A 17,606-nucleotide genomic window follows, 5' to 3' on the forward strand; every position below is an offset into this window, starting at 1 on the left:
AAGGTGCAAATTTCTAAACAAGTTTTGTTATCCAGGATGCATGCTTACCCCAGGGAAGAGGTCTATATCTGCTGATAGAATAGTGTTAATTCAAAGATTAAAGTCTCCAAAAACAGTAAAACAGTTTAGGACCTTCTTGGGAGTAATTGAATATTGCTGGGTTGGATTCCTGGTTATGGGCTAGATGCAAAACCATTATATGAGCTCCTAAAACAAAGTGTAGAAACTGGGCCATTAAATTGGGGGGATACAGAACAGGTCTCCCAAATTCTAAAAAGAAAATTATTAGACCCCCTTGCTCTGAGGTCACCTAATTTAGAAAAAACATTTTTTCTCTTTGGTACTGAAGGAGGAGGTATGGCCCTTGGTGTGTTAACTCAATGTTTAGGACCTACATACCAGCCTGTTGCACATCTGTTTAAGAATTTGGACCTCTAATGGGGAAAGCTATCCTACAAAATAGAATGGCCTTGGACATTATCACAGCTTCATGGCGGGGTGGGGGAGCGGGGCAGGTAATCTGTGCTATCATTAAGACAGAATATTATGTTTTTATTCCAGATAATTCTGTTGGTGTATCTCAATTACTGAGTCACGTGCACAAACAGATAGAAGCTCTAAATGACCCTCTCCTAGGTTTGGAAAGTATTTTGGGAAAATGGTTTGGGTCTAAGATGATGGCTGAAATTTTGGACAGGCTTCTGTGTGTCCAAATGTGTGTTCATGTGTGTCTATAAGTGTTATAGATGATGGTATTGCCAAAAATTACTTCATAAAAAAGCCATATTTAACTGACTTAAAGGAAATTAAGCACTTACATGATACTCAGAAATACAAAATAATCTGGCCAGAATGAATTTCAGGTTCATGTTAGCTGGAAAATATTCAGAAGAAAACTAATATCTGGTATTAAAGGTGGCTTAAGCTTGTTGGTTTGATTAATATAGACATTCTAAAGATTATATAAAGTTTCTAAAATTGGAATATGTCCTGGTATAATGTGATAGTTCTAGTTATCTTAAAATATTGTGTGTCACAATGTTGCAGGGAGGGGGACCCCTTTCAGGGCCCGAAACTGGGCTTTTGTCTAACACTCGGAAGTGAGAGCCTTATCAGGATCTCCTGTTATAAAACAACTCAGGCAAATGGTTACTATGGTGCCTGGCCAGGGTGGGCGGTTTCAATCAGTGTGCTTCCCCTAACAACAACAGCAATGAGGGTTGTTTATCAATTATACTGTAATCAGATGTTTAATTCTGTGTTTTAAGTCTTTTGTCATTTATAGATATTCTTATACTCTGGTGCTTAGAAAAAGTGCTTCATTATCAAGGAGATTCATAAAGAAAGCTGTGAAGCATTTACAACAGTTCCCTATCAAGATGATGGTTATGGGGAGTGTTCCAGCTCATACTGACTTAAAACAGCAAGCTGTCTTGTCCCTGAGGCTGTGAGATCAGGCATCCAGAGATATTTACTACCTGACAGGCAGGGTCAATGCCCCTACTCAGCCTTGAAGCAGTTACAGAAGATGGACCACTGCCTTTTTTCTTCCCATAAGAATATGGGACAAAAATCTGAGCAAGAAATGACGCAAGGAGGGAGGGACACAGGTACTACATTTGAAAGAATGGCTTCACCTGAAGACACAACATAAATGGATAAATCTTCCCGACCCAGGGATCAAACCCCTGTCTCCTACATCTCCTGCATTGGGAGACACATTCTTTACTACTGAACCACCTGGAAAGCCTTCATTATAACATGTCAGCAAGCTAAATGACACACCCAGAGGAACCATGACAGTTCCAAGGTCAACTATCACAAACCAAAGAGTGGGTGGTGACCCAATTCCTGGAGATTGCACCCTGTCCCCAAAATAGTTGAAATAATCCTCCCACTCATTAGCCTGTGGGATTTTTCTTGCTGTTCAGTCACTAAGCTGTGTCTGACTCCTTGTTACCCCATGGACTGTAGCACACAGGTTCCTCTGTCCTCCACCATCTCCCAGAGTTTGCCCAGATTCATGTCCAATGAGATGGTGGTGCTATCTAACCATCTCATTCTCTGCCTCCCCCTTCTCCTTTTGCCGTCAATCTTTCCCAACATTAAGGTCTTTTCCAATGAGTTGGCTCTTCACATTGAAACCATTCACCTCAGATTGAGACTTGAATCCATGTGTCAGGACTTGAACCCAGGCAAAAACCTGCTTGGGACTTGAACCTATGTGGTTGGGCCTCAAACCTGGCTCAAATCCATGATCTTCCAACTAAGATCACACACCTGGTTTTAGGACCCAGTGTGACTCAGGTTCTTGATGTCTCATTGCAGAAAGAATTCAGTGAGAAACAAAGTGATGGGTAAGAAGTGTTTTGTTTGTTTGTTTCTTTTTTTTTTTTAAGAGAAGCACACTCTACAGAGTGTGGGCCATCTCAGAAGGCAAGGGCAGCCTTGGGAGATACACACTCCATAGACAAGTGTGTGAGCCATCACAGAAGGTGAGTGCAGCCTCAAAATGTGTGGTTAGCTTTTATAGGCTGGGTAATTTCATTCATTGAAAGGACTCTTGCTGAAGCTAAAGCTCCGACACTTTGGCCACATGATGCTGAAACAGGAGAGGAGGGGGCGGGACACAATCTTAGAAAGAATGACATAGCCTGAGGATACAACATAAACTGGTTAGAATCAAATGGGTCCAAGATGGCAGAGAAGTCAACTTCAACTAGACCTTGATCCTCAGTGTATGTTCATTGTAACACATCAACAAGCTACATGACATATCCAGAGGCACCATGACAGTTCCAAGGTCCACCATCAAAGACCAGACAGTGGGTGGTGGCCCAGTTCCTAAAAATCTCCACCCCTTTTCCAAAATGGTTGAAATAATCATTCCACTCATTAGCCTATGAAATTACCCAGCCCATAAATTTAACCACTCCACATTTTGAGGCCACACTCACTCTCTGGGACAGCCCACATTCTTGTCTGTGGAGCGTGTTTCTAAGTAAATTAACTTCTTACCTATCACTTTGTCTCTCACTGAATTCTTTCAGCAATGAGACATCAAGAACAAGAGCTTCTTTAGGTCCTGAAACCAGGTTTGTGGTCTCATTTGGAAGAGAGTGGGTTTTGGCTGGGATCGAGTCCTGGCCGTGTGGGTTTGAGTCCAAGCCCAATTTTGGCCAGGTTTGAGTCCTGGACATGTTGGTTTGAGTCCCAGCCATGTTAGTTTGAGTCCCAACCTGGGTTTTGGCTGAGTCCTGGCACATGGGTTCAAGTCTCAGTCTGGGTGAATGGTTTCAAAATGATGCAGGACACAGGGAACAGCAACAACTCTAAAAAACCTAACACTACCTCCTTGCAGGGCTGCTACTGGCTTCCTTATAGCTCACTCTCATCCTTTCTTGGGAGTGTATTTTTGCTGTGTTTGGTAAAACTCTTGCTACTTAAAACTTCTCTATGATGCTCGACTAAATTCTTTCCCTTGAGAGGGCAAGAATCAAGGAAATTACCATTCTGCCAGAATCAAGGAAATCACCATATTAATTGGGCTTCCCTGGTGGTTCAGCTGGTAAAGAATCCACCTGCAATGTGGGAGACCTGGGTTTGATCCCTGGCTTGGGAAGATCCCCTGGAGAAAGGAAAGGCTACTCATTCCAGTATTCTGGCCTAGAGAATTCCATGAACTATAACAGTGTCAAAGAGTCAGACACGACTGAACATATTAATTACCTCCAGCTTAAAATTCCTTTAAGGTACCCTCTGTACCTTAAAAAGTGTACAGAGGGTACCATTACTGAACACAAGTTCATGTGTCTGATGCACAGTGAGATCAAACAAACCAAAAGGTTGGAGTTAGCAGCAGAGGAAGGTTCATTGTGGGGCCATGCAAGGAGAATGGTGGCTCATGCTCAAAAACCCCAAACTCCTTTAGGATTTCCAGGGAAAAATTTTTATAGGCAAAATTTGGGGTGAGAGCTGCAGAGTGTGTGGCTTTCTTCTGATTGGTTGGTGGTGGGGTAACAAGGTGGCACTCCAGGAATCTTGTGCTTCAGCAATGAGATTACCATCCTCTACTTGAGTGGGGCCCTTACTTTCTGCAGAAGAACTTAAAGACATTGCTCTGCTTGTCCCCTGAGGAGGACCTGGAACTTTGCCCCAGGGCTACATGATTATTCCTTGACTGTTCCTGAAACCCAGTCCTATGGGGCTCCCAAGGATGGAGACTTTCTATCCCCCATTTCTTGTAGGCAAGACTCCAGCCTCTGTGACCTTCCCTGAGTTCCAAATGGTGGCTTGGAATGGTTGCTAATCAAGGGAGGATCGATTAGCAAAGAAACCACTTGAGGCAAAGATGAAAGTGTTAGGGGAAGCACACTGATTGAGACCGCCCACCCTGCCCAGGCACCATAGTAACCATTTGCATGAGTTGTTTTATGACAGGAGATCCTGATAAGGAATATGGAACTAATAAGCCACCACCAACTGGAAGAGTTCGGGAAAGGTCGAAAGGAGACACCGTGTGTCCGTTCACTTCCCGGAATCCCTCTCGCTAGCATCCATCTTGGCCGAGCGATGCTTGTGCCATCAGGAAAGACTCTGAGTTAGAATGATTGGCCAAAGACCACCTGGAAACTGATTAGTTTCCATCATTAGAATTCCATCACCATAAAACCCAACATTGTGAGCCAGAGCAGTTCTCCTGGGTTCCCTTACCCTACTGCTCTCCACCCGGGTGCCCTTCCAATAAAATCTCTTGCTTGGTCAGCACGTGTCTCCTCAGACAATTCTTTTCCGAGTGTTAGACAAGAGCCCGCTCTTGGGGCCCTGTAAGGGTCCCTTCCCCCCCCAACCCCGCCCTTCCTACAACAAAAGGAACCAGAGAAGCTCACCACCTGACCACCTGAGACTAAAGGATTAAAGGAGGGCAAACCCTGCACCCACCCTAATCTTGACGGAGCCTACCTTTGACCCTGCCTGGTGTACAAACACTCAAGTTCTCTGGAGTTAAGACACATAGGTTTTCAAGGCAGAAGCCTGGTGTGTCTCCCTTTGCCTGGCAAAGCAAGAAAGCTGTTCGTTTCTACTTCTGTCTCAGGATATGATTCAGCACTGGAGTATAGAGAAGTCGGGTTTTGGTAACATTCCTTTTTTGTTTCTGTATTCTCTCTCTTTCCTGATTACCAACCATTTGAATCAGCCCTTTGGGACTCAGGGAAGGTCTAGGAGGCTGAATGAAGCCTGATTCCTACAAACATGAAATGGGAGACACAGAAAGGATATGTACTCAGAAGAGCCCCCTGGGATTCTGTTCCCTTCACTAGGATCTGATAACCTGGAAAGATGCAGACAACACAAAGTCTTTTAGTTTGATGCCCACTCCCTGCTACGGGGACCTGGGAGTGATGCAGGCCTAAGTTGATCCCCCAAAGATAAGTATCTGCATGTGGAGTCCCTGAGGGTGGATTCAGGGAATTCTTCAGACTCCTCCAGGGCCACCTCTTGTGGAGCCAGTCGAGGGCTCACAACTTGTCCCTTAACTTGTGTCAGCTTAAAAAAATGCACAACTTGAGCACTGTGAGTTAAGTTTTATTTGGGGCAAAACGAGGACTGCAGCCCAGGAGTCAGCACTTCACTTCAGATAGCTCTGAGAAACTGGTTCAAAGAAGCAGGGGGGAAGGTCATTATATATGTAATTTTGGTGAAGGGGGAATACATGCCATCAAGCACACCTTCTCCAGAAGGTTTCTGCTGGTCTCCTGAAGCTTTTGCTAGTCATGAGGAACAGTCATCACCATAAAGAACTTTAGTGATTTTCTAGATATGAGGAGATACAAGAATTGGGCACATAAAACCAGATCCTAAAAATATCTAGATATATGAAGACCTCTTCCTGCCAGTTCCCCCACTCCACCCCTCCCCCCAGCAAAAAGGGCTCATTTCTGCTCTCCGCCTTAAAATCCTTTCAGTGGCCATTGAAAGTCAGCAGCTGCAGCAGCACATGATTTAATCCTTGTAGAGGGAGATGGCAGGTGCCGATTTGTAGTTAACACTTGCTTCCAAAGAGGAAGCCAGTCACCTAATCCCCAGGTGGAGACAAATGAATGTCAAACTTTGGGAGGTAGTTGAGCCCTGCATTGCTGTGGATAAGGCAGAGGGGGCCATCTAGTGGCTGCCTATCCCTTTGTTTTGTTATTCTTGGGGTGCCAATGACAGTCATCTTGGAGCAAACTATTGAGCAGGTCGTGTGGATCCTAGGTAAGTTCCTGACTTTGAGGGAATAGAGAAATCTGGCCCCAGGTGTTTTCAAATGAGGACAGGACCTGTGCACTGGCTGTAGGAAGGGGCTGCAGGGGCGGTGGGGCATCCAGCATCTCTATGGGGCTCCCAGAAAAGATACAGGTGGGGGCTGAGTGCAAGCGCATGACTGTTACTCACTCCTCCAGTAACCTCCGAGGAGTTGCAAAAGAGTGGGACAGGACTTAGAGACTAAACAACAAAACCAGTCATCTAGCTTTCCAACAAGATGTAACTTGATTTCCTCCAGTGTTTGACACTTGACCCCACCCTCAGCCCCACCTCCCATTTGTGGAGAGCAAATCCCAGTCAGACTGGTTTTGAACTTTTGTGATGGGGTTGAGCTGGAATGTCAGGGAGAGGCAAGGGTAAGTCTTTAAGCAGAGTTTACTAAATTTGCATTACAGAGTCAGGGTCCCTAAGCAGACCTGGGAACTATGGGTGCAAAGCAGTATTCTGTGGGTTGTGAGTGGGATGGGAGAAAGGGAATTGCGAAAAAGAGTTGTTGTTGTTCAGTTGCTCAGTCATGTCCAACTCTTTGCAACCCCATGGGCTGCTGCACGCCAGGCTTCCTTGTCCTTCACAATCTCCCAGAGCTTGCTCAAACTCATGTCCATTGAGTTGATGATGCCATCTAACGGTCTTGTCCTCTGTTGTCCCCTTCTCTTCTTGCTTTCTATCTTTCCCAGCATCAGGTCTTTTCCAGGGTCTTTTCTGTGAAAAGTTACTAAGTGAGATCAAGGATTTATCCCTTTTCAGTGTCCTTTGAGGGGCCATGTAAATTATTTTGTATTGAAGGGGAACAGAATTTCTCACCCCAAAATATGCCTCTTCGGCCTGAGGGTTATTTCAAGGTAAAGGTAATCAAATCTAACAGGAAAGCTCTTTATCTCTCCCTTAACTGCTTAAATTTACATTGAAAAGGGGGCCTGTACCAGGAAGAGAGCTATTACCTGAGACACCTAAAGAAATTTATTCACCTTTTCTTTTCCAAACACCTCTGCCTTCCTGTGAATAGTTTTCTTCCCCTTTGTCTACTTAAAGAAAAACCACACGAGCTGAAATTGCGAATTTAAATTTTGTTTGTTGCTGAATGCAAATTTGTGAGCCCAAAGCACAGTGAGGCTGACCTTGGGTGGCCTCAGCCTGCTATGGCTTGGAGCTTGGGTTCCCAGCCAGAAACTGAGGCTGTGCTGCAGTAGCGTGAGCACCAAATCCTAACCACTAGACCACTGGTCAGTGACAAGGCCTTGGCTCTTTGGGTTTGCAGAAAAGAATTCCCACAAAGATAGAAAATAGGGAGACAAGTAAAATATTTATTCAGAGGAAAAAAAGAGTACAGCATGTGTGGATAGACAAATGGGCGAACTCAGAGACAGTGTCTGAATTGCTGAGTTGCAGCCTTCCGTAGTTTGAATTACTTTTATGGGGCGTTTCTTCTGAGTTTCCTTTGGCCAATCATTTTGATTTGCCTGGTTCACTATTCATATTTGGTATATCTCAGGATCTCTCGTGTGTGCATACACATCTCTTAGCCAAATTGGATTTTAGCCAAGATGAATAGGTGTATGGGTAGAGAATATCCTTTGACATAACTCCCTCTTTGACCTCAAAGGAGTCTTTTCTGCACATGTGTGGTTGGGGAGGTCTCTTGACTTCAAGAACAAGAAATATATGTCCTGGATAGGGCCCAGCCTCCTCCCTTAATTGTCCTGCTGCTTTTGTTTTGGAGTTTCAGTCCATAGGGAATGAATCTCCAATTGCTCTACTGTGTTGGGGGTGCATCTACCTCCTGCATCACACCCTCTGAGAAACATAAACCCCCAAAAATCTTTATTGGGCAGATGACAGGCAAAGGTCTGTTTTCTGTAGCTTTTTCAGGAGCCTCATAGACCCTACCTAGTTGGAGTCATGGAGCTCTCACCGTGTCTCATTAAAGAGGTCCCATGGTGACTTCAGTTGCTTTTGCAGGATCTGCTGTGGGGAGTGGCTGGAGTCCCTGCATCACCATTGTCTTGAAGACCAGTGGTCAGTGACAAGGTCCTAGCCTTTTGGCTTTGCAGACGGGAATTCCCAAGGAGGTGGTGTTTATTAGGAGGATAAAGAGTATAGTGCCTGTGGATGGATACACGGGCAGGCTCAGAGTTTGAATCACTTTTGAATCACTTTTAGTTTGAATCGCTTTTATGGGGCATTTCTTTCCAGTTTACTTTGACCAATCATCTTGCTTTGTCTGGTGAAGAGGCCATATTTGGCATAGCTCAGGGTCATCCCGTGTGTGTGCACATCTTTTCGCCCAGATGCATTCTAGTAAAGAGGCTTATGGGTAGTTGACATCACTTTCTTTGAGGTTATCCCCCCTCCCTTTACAACCTCCAAGGAGCCTTTCGGTGCATGTGTAGTCGGGGACGTCTCCTTAACTTTAGAATGAGGAATATGTGGTCTTTCATCTCTTATCTGTACAGGGCCCAGCCTCCTCCATCATCCTGTTTTTATAGAGTTTCTGCTATTATGAAATTTCTGTCCACAGGGGAGAAACTGTTGAGCCTGGCCTCATGTATCTCCTACCTCTACGGCAAATAAACAAAAATGAGTTTAGAGCATGGAAAGGTTTATTGGAGGTGTCAGCTTAAGAAAAAGCACAATATGAGAGTCGTGAGTCAAGTTTTATTTGGGGCAAAACGAGGACTGCAGCCTGGGAGATGGCATATCAGATACTGTTGTAGCCACGTGTTCTGGGAAACAAACTCACTCAGAAGGACAATGCAGATAGTGGAGTGCAGTTTATTACACCAGCGGGCCCAAGGCAGAGTCTCCTCTTAGCCAAGGACCCTGACCAGCATTTGTGAAAACCTTTTATACCCCACGTGTACGTGTCTGAACCCACCACTCCAAATTCCTTGAGACTTACATAAACCAAGGAAAATACAATCCCAATAACCCCATCATTCACGTGCTGTGTGCTCATGGGCTCAAACAGTCAAACAGTTAGCCAATAATCAATAAATCCGAGGTTACACTCCGATAGATAAAGAAAAATTTATGGCCTGTCTGGAGGAAGGGGGTGATTAGTGTATGTTTCTCTGAGGCGATGAGTAACCTAGATATGATCTTCAAGGTTCCCCTGTCTGGAGGGGGTCTTATCCTTCTGTTGTTGTTTTCATAGGCACTAAACAGAGAGTTCAGAGTCCATTGGAAAGGTGGCCGAGCATGATCAGCATGAACAGGCTTAAGATGGAGTCTAGGCCCTATGAATTCCTTCTTCAATATCTCTGAGAAACTACTCCCAAGACGTAGGAGGGAAAAATAGTATATATGTTATTTTGGTAAAGGGGAAATCAATCAAGCACATATTTCCCAGAAGGTTTCTGCTTGTCTTGTGAAGCTTTTGCTAGTCATCAGGAAGAGTTGTCAGCATGGACTTTAATACTTTTCCAGAGAGGAGACACAAGAATTAGGCTCAAAAAAATGGACTCCTGGGGCTTCCCTGGTGGCTCAGTGGTAGAGTCCACCCGCCAGTGCAGGAGACATGGGTTTGATCCCTCGTCTGGGAAGATCCTGCATACCTCGGAGCAACTAAGTCTGTGCACCGTAACCACTGAGCCTGTGCTCTGGAGTCTGGGACCTGCAGCTACTGAAGCCCAAGAGCCCTGGAGTCCGTGCTCTGCAACAAGAGAGGCTGCTACCAAGAGAAGCTATCACACCACAGCTAGAGTGTAGCCCACTCGCTGCAACTAGAGAAAAACCTGTGTATCAACCAGCACAACAACAACAACAACAAAATTGGCTCCTGAAAATATCTAACTATCTGAAGCCCTGTCTTATTAGTTCTCACCCCCCCTCCCCCCGAGCACAGAGGGCCTCACTTTGTTACCGAATCCAAGCTCACTCTGCTCGCCACATGACAGACCAATTAGCTGAGAGATGAGATGTTGAGGCAAGAAATACGACTTTCTTCACAAAGCCAGCTGGCTGGGAAGATGACAGACTAATGTCTAGAAATAACCATCTTATCATGGTCTGGATGCCATTTTCTTTTATAAAACGAGAGAGAGATGGGATGAGGAAGTAAAATAAAAAGGGCCATCAGTCTTGCAAATCATCTCTGGGAATGGCCAGTATTGGGGAAGGGATGTGTTAATACCTTCTTTCTTGCAGCCATTAACAGGTGGGCAGAGTCAGGTTATATTTCTGTGTGCTGAGCAAAGGTACTTTAGTTTAACAGTCCAGCAGAGGGGTGGGGTCCTTTTAGGAAGGCCGTTATGTATGATTATAATAACAAAAACAAAATAAAACAAAAAAATAAAGGTTAAAGTCAAAGAAAGAGATCCAGCATGGAGTCAAGGCTCTTACCTGCGACAATTTCTGCTGTCTACCCTGAACTCCTTTCAGAGGATGTTGAAAATCAACAGGTGTAGCAGCACATGATTTAATCCTTGTAGAGGTAGATGGCAAGCACCCAATCAACTGCCAGTTTGTAGTTGACAGAGGGCTGAGCAAGAACAAGGGGCTTGTGTTCAAAAACTCCACACTCCCTGAAGGGTTTCAGCAAAGCATTTTTAAAGGCAAGGGAAGGAAGAGGTGTCCAAGGGTGTGTGATCAGCTCCTGCACAATTCTCTGATTGGTTGATGGTGATCAATCCTTGGGCACTAGAAGCAAGCTACTGTTCATGATCATCAAGTATTAATAGCTAATTTCATCCATTTGGTGGCAGTTTTGTCAGTTGAAGAATTGATGCTTTTGAACTGTTGTGTTGGAGAAGACTCTTGAGAGTCCCTTGGACTGCAAGGAGATCCAACCAGTCCATTCTGAAGGAGATCAGCCCTGAGATTTCTTTGGAAGGAATGATGCTAAAGCTGAAACTCCAGTACTTTGGCCACCTCATGCGAAGAGTTGACTCATTGGAAAAACTCTGATGCTGGGAGGGATTGGGGGCAGGAGGAGAAGGGGATGACAGAAGATGAGATGGCTGGATGGCATCACTGACTGGATGGATGTGAGTCTGAGTGAACTCTGGGAGTTGGTGATGGACAGGGAGGCCTGGTGTGCTGCGATTCATGGGGTCGAAAAGAGTCAGACACGGCTGAGCGACTGATCTGAACTGAACTTGTCAGTTGAAAAACTTGGGAAAGATGCATTAGATACCACTATCTAGGTACTTCAGAGAGGAGAAAAAACAGAATTATGGGGGAACTGAGAAGGTCTCATATGGTCCGGCTTGGTTACATAATCAGGAGCTTACTTAGGACTTTTGAAACTGTACAACTCAGATTAAGACTTCAACCCACTGTCTTTTAATTGAGATCACACACCTGGTCTCAGGATTCATAGAGCTCAGGTCCTTTATGTCTTGTTGCAGAAAAAAGTCTAATGAGAGATAAAGTGATAGGTAAAGAGTGGATTTATTTAGAGAGATACATGTTCCATAGATAGGATGAGGTATATCTCAAAAAGTAAGAACAACTTTGGTAGAAACACACTTCACTGACATACTGTGGGCTATCTCAGAAGGTAAGTTCAGTTCAGTCGCTCAGTCGTGTCCAACTCTTTGTGACCCCATGAATCGCAGCACGGCAGGCCTCCCTGTCCATCACCATCTCCCGGAGTTCACTCAGACTCATGTCCATCCAGTCAGTGATGCCATCCAGCCATCTCATCCTCCGTCGTCCCCTTCTTTCCTGCCCCCGATCCCTCCCAGCATCAGAGTTTTTCCAATGAGTCAACTCTTTGCATGAGGTGGCCAAAGTACTGGAGTTTCAGCTTTAGCATCATTCCTTCCAAAGAAATCCCAGGGCTGATCTCCTTCAGAATGGACTGGTTGGATCTCCTTGCAGTCCAAGGGACTCTCAAGAGTCTTCTCCAACACCACAGTTCAAAAGCATCAATTCTTTGGTGCTCAGCTTTCTTCACAGTCCAACTCTCACATCCATACATGACCACAGGAAAAACCATAGCCTTGACTAGATGGTAAGAGGCCCCCAGATATGGAGAGGTTAGTTTTTATAGGTCGGGTAATTTCATAGACGAATGAATGGGAGGATTATTTCAACTATTTTAGAGAATGGTGGAGATTTCCAGGAATTAGGCCACTGCTTACTGTTTGATTTCTGATGGTTGGCCTTGAAACTGTCATGGTACTAGTGGGTATATCACTTAGTTTGCTGATGTGTTAAGATGAGCATACTCTGAGGCTAAAGGTCTAGTGGAAGTTGATGCATTTTCCACCTTGACCTATTTTGTTCTAATCAGTTTACGTCTTGTCCTTGGGCTATGTCATTCTTTTAAAGACTCTACCCTGACCCCTTCCCTCCTGTTTCAGAAAGGTAATTTGGATAGAGGATTGATAGACTGAGTATTGGTAAAGGAGGAGACAGGCAAGTAGTAGCTAAATTGTACAACTCATATTGGGACTTGAACACACAGTCTTTTGTTGAGATCATACACCTCATCTCAGGACTTAATGAAGCTCAGAACTTAGAAGTGGTAGAGGAGGAACCAGTATACATACAATTTTTTTTTTTTTGGTCTAGGGAATACATGCAGTCAACCATGCACACATCTTTCATCTGTTGGTGTTTTTGTTTCTATAAAGAGCATAAACATATTATTATGTGTATTCCTTGAGGCGGAACCTGCCCCGCCCCAAGGCTAAACTGTTGACTCTTGGCTGTTCCTCCCTTGTCTCTACATCCTCTCTTTCCCAGATTAAAACTGTTTGAGTCTGTCTTTTGGAACTCAGGGAAGCTCATGGAGGCTGGAGTCTGTTCCTTACAAAGAATAGAGGACATGGAAAGGCTTCCAAGGCCAGGAGCCCCACAGGGTCTTGCTCAGTTTCACAAAGAACTGTTAGGACAAAGCACAGAGAGCCTCACTCTGTTCTTCACCCTGTTGGTGAGCAGCTGTAGAGGGTTATGACAATGTAGAACTGGGTGGTGAACAATGCTTTTTTTGCCCTTCCTCATTCACACTTTTGTAACTCTAGATCTCCACCCCTTTTTTTTAGCTCAGGATATTATATAAGCTTCAGTTACCTGGCTGCCTTTGATTCTTTATATTTTCACATGCTCCTGGAGGTATGTAATTTTGTTTGTTTTTCCTCTGTTAATCTGTTTCATATAGTTTAATTATTAGACCAGTCAAAGAACATAGAACTGAGATCGGAAGGGGGCAGGGCACAACCCTTAAAAGAATGACATAGCCTGAGAACACACACGACTTCAACTGATTAGAACCAACTAGGTGTAAGATGGCAGATGAGTCATCTACTAGATCTTGAGCCTCAGTATACGCTTATTGTAGCACATCAACATGCTAAATGACACGTCCACAGGTGCCATGAAGGTCAAAGAGTGGGCGGCGGCTCAATTCCTGAAAATCCCCACCCCTACCCAAAAGCGTTGGAATACTCTTCCCGCTCATTAGCCTGTGAAATTACCCACCCTTATAAAAACTGGCAATCCCATATTCAGGACTATTGAAACCATACAACTCATATTAGGACTTGAACTCAGGTTAGGATTAGGTTCGGAGAAGGCAATGGCACCCCACTCCAGTACTCTTGCCTGGAAAATCTCATGGACAGAGGAGCCTGGTAGGCTGTAGTCGATGGGGTCGCGAAGAGTCGGATATGACTAAGCGACTTCACTTTCACTTTTCACTTTCATGCATTGGAGAAGGAAATGGCAACCCACTCTAGTGTTCTTGCCTGGAGAATCCAAGGGACGGGGGAGCCTGACGGGCTGCCATCTATGGGGTCGCACAGAATCGGATACGACTGAAGCGACTTAGCAGCTGCAGCAGCAGCAGCAGTAGGATAGGTTAGCATACCCTGGTGCCTTTTCTGCCTCTCTTGCCTTCTGAGATGGCCCACACTCTGTCAACGAAGTGTTTCCTCCCTAAGTAAGCCTTTGTCACTTTACTATTTCTCACTCTTGAATTCTTTGTTTCATGAAACCAAGAACACACACTTGGTGGCTGTCGCAGGAACTGGGATGTGACCATTCTCCTGTGCCCTACTCTCCTGCAGTAGACGGGAGGCTGGGAAATTTTTTCTGCCCTTACATTGCTTATTTGAATTGTGATTTTTTTTTTTTTTTAAGCACCATTCTTCTAGGGGCTTTAACTTTAAGTTTTGAAACTTTTATTTCTGCAAATTGTAACAAATATTGCTAACACTACCATTATAGGCAGAACTGTGTTTGCCTGCCCTTACCTGCCCATCCAATTTATAAACTGAAGTTCTAACCCAGTTTAGAACTAGACATCTAAGTTGTCAATCAAACATAAACATGGTTTATGTTTATATTTGCACATAAGGCCTTTAAAGAAGTGATTACAAAGCTGAGCAGGACCCCATTGGAACCTCCCCTGGTACAAATCTTTTCCGTGTCCCCAGTTTCTTGTATGTAGGAAAGAAGCTTCAGCCTCTTAGACCTTCCCTGATTTATCAAAGGGTAAATTCAAACAGTTCTTAATCAAAATAGTGAGGCAATGGGGAATGAAAAGAGGAACTGATCTTTGGTAGCCTCAACCTGAAGCAGCTTGAAGTGGGCCTTTGGTTTCCTGGCCAGAGACTGAGGTGGGTTATAGCAGTGAAAACACGAAATCCTACCCACTAGACCAGTGGTCAGTGACAAAGCCCTGACTCTTTGGCTTTGCAGAAAAGAATTCCCATAAAGGCAGAAAGTAGTGAAGCAAGTAAAGTATTTACTAGGTGGAAAAATAGTTCATATGTGTGGAAAGACACAAAGGTGAGCTCAGAGAGAAAGTCCCCGAGTCTTGCCCTTGTGGTAGTTTAAATAACTTTTGTGGAGCATCACTCTGGTTTTTCTTAGGCCTATCATTTTGATTTGCCTGGGTCAGAGTCCATATTTGGTATATCTCAGGATTCTCCCATATGTGTGCATGCGTCTCTTAGCCAAGATGGATTCTACTGCCAGAGGCCTATGGGTAGCCTTGCATCAGTTGTCATCACTTCCCTTTTGACCTCCAAGGACATGCATGGTCATGGAGATCTCCTGACTTCGAGAATGAGAAATATGTGGTCTGGGCAAGGCCTAGCCTCTTCTCTGAAATGCCCTGCTATTCTCATCTTGGAGTTTCCGTCTATAGAGAATGAATCTCCTATCACCTTACCCAGGGATGGACCTATCTATCTCCTGCCTCAGAATAGTCAAGGAACTATAGTGCAGTGATAAAACAGGGACCTGGTTTCCACTCAGATGATATATACAACAATATCTTTGAGTTCTTCTGCAGGAACTAAAGTCCCCACCCAGGTGGAAGATGATAACTTCAGACTGAGTACAAGATTCCTGGAACACTGCCTTGCTACCTCCCTACCAACCAGTCAGGAGAAAGTCTGCACACAGTGGAAGATAGCGAAGACTCTGACCCCCCTTTCCAAATGATTAACTGAGATAAGCTTCCCCTCTCTTCCTTTAAAAACTTTCCTGATCGAACAGAATCTCTGAGTTGGTTCTTGGATAGGAGTCCACCTTCTCCCTAGGTTGCTGACCTCCTGAATAAAGCAAACTTTCCTTTCTAACCAGCACTTGTCTCTCAAATATTGGCTTTCAAGTGGTGAGCCGTTGAACCTGAGTTCAGTAACAATTATGATTAAATGAAGTCACTAGTTCAGTTCAGTTCAGCTCATTTCAATTGCTCAGTAGTGTCTGACTCTTTGTGACCCCATGGACTGCAGCACACCAAGCTTCCCTGTCCATCACCAATTCCCTGAGCTTACTCAAACTCATGTCCATCAAGTTGGTGATGCTATCTAACCATCTCATCCTCTGTCATCCCCTTCTCCTCCTTCCTTCAATCTTTCCCAGCATCAAGGTCTTTTCCAATGATTCCGCTCTTTGCATCAGGTGGCCAAAATATTGGAGCTTCAGCTTCAGCATCAGTCCTTCCAACGAATATTCAGGACTGATTTCCTTTAGGTTTGACTGGTTGAATCTCCTTGCAGTCCAAGGGACTCTCAAGTCTTCTCCAGCACCGCAGTTCAAAAGCATCAGTTCTTTGGCACTCAGCTTTCTTGATAGGCCAACTCTCACATCCATACATGACTACCGGAAAAACCATAGCTTTGACTAGACGGACCTTTTTTGGCAAAGTAATATCTCTGCTTTTTCATATGCTGTCTAGGTTGATCATAGATTTTTTCCAGGAACAAGTGTCTTTTAATCTCATGGCTGCAGTCACATCTGCAGTGATTTTGGAGCCCCAGAAAATAAAGTCTGCCACTGTTTCCATTGTTTCCCCATCTATTTGCCATGAAGTGATGGGACAGGATGCCATGGTCTTTGTTTTTTGAATGTTGAGTTTTAAGCCAGCTTTTTCACTCTCCTCTTTCCCTTTCATCAAAAGGCTCTTTCTGCCATAAAGGTGGTGTCATCTTCATATCTGAGGTTACTGATATTTCTTCCAGCAATCTTCTTTTTTTTTTGGCTATCATCATCATCATCATTTTCAACCTCAAGTTCATCCAGGATAACTCCTGTTCATCCTTCAAAACCCCATTTGATTTCACCATCTGTCTTGCCCAGAATGAACTCTCAGTGATTTTTGTGACCATTTGACAAGTTCCTAGACTGAGGCCCAGAGCAGCCAGGTCACTCCTGAGGTTTTTCAGCATCCAGCTCCTTCTTTCTCTGTCTGCCCAGTTCCAGGGCATGGGTCTCAGGCCTGGCCAGTCCGGCTTAGAAGCATGTAGACACAGGCGGTATCAATTCAAATCTATCACCAGCCGGCCCTGGGCATCAGTGGTTGATGCCCACATGTAGGACTGCTTGGCCTTACACTCAGACACCAGTGCCTCCGGCCCACATTCCAGCAGCCTCCTTCACCCTCACCAGGGCCATCTTCCTCAGTACTGGCAGCCTTGCAGTGGGTTTCAAAGAAGTACCGGCGCAGGGGACTGCTGCCAGCTGCAGGCACCTCCTCCAGCATCTCTACCTCACACCCACGCAGGCGCACAGCAGTCCGGGGGTTTGTCCCCAGCCGCGGATGGCATCACACAGGCCGGCTCTCCACAGCAACCACAGTGCTGTCTTGCTCACCCCTCGCAGATTGCGGTCAGCTGGGCTCCGGGTGGGCTCCCCAAAGGCCTCGCCTCGGACTCCAGCACAAAGAGCAGAGGGGGCCCCATGAGGGTACCCCTGGACAGGGATACGCGGAGGGGACAATAAGTTGCACTCAGGTGCTGGAAGTGGGGTCAAGGGTGAGGGTGGGGGGTGGGGCCCACTGGGACACTGGGGAGGAGGAAAAATAGGAGGATGGGAAGGGAGCCTGAGGGGTGGGGGAGCAT

The 17,606-nt window shown here is 45.1% G+C and overlaps 1 pseudogene; it reads right to left on the reverse strand.

The window, feature by feature from the left end:
• Positions 1-16,978: 16,978 nt before the first annotated feature.
• On the reverse strand, positions 16,979-17,606 carry LOC109557027 (neurotrophin-4-like; annotated as a pseudogene).

Source organism: Bos indicus, chromosome 3, assembly GCF_029378745.1.
Source record: "Bos indicus isolate NIAB-ARS_2022 breed Sahiwal x Tharparkar chromosome 3, NIAB-ARS_B.indTharparkar_mat_pri_1.0, whole genome shotgun sequence".
Classification (NCBI taxonomy): domain Eukaryota; kingdom Metazoa; phylum Chordata; class Mammalia; order Artiodactyla; family Bovidae; genus Bos; species Bos indicus.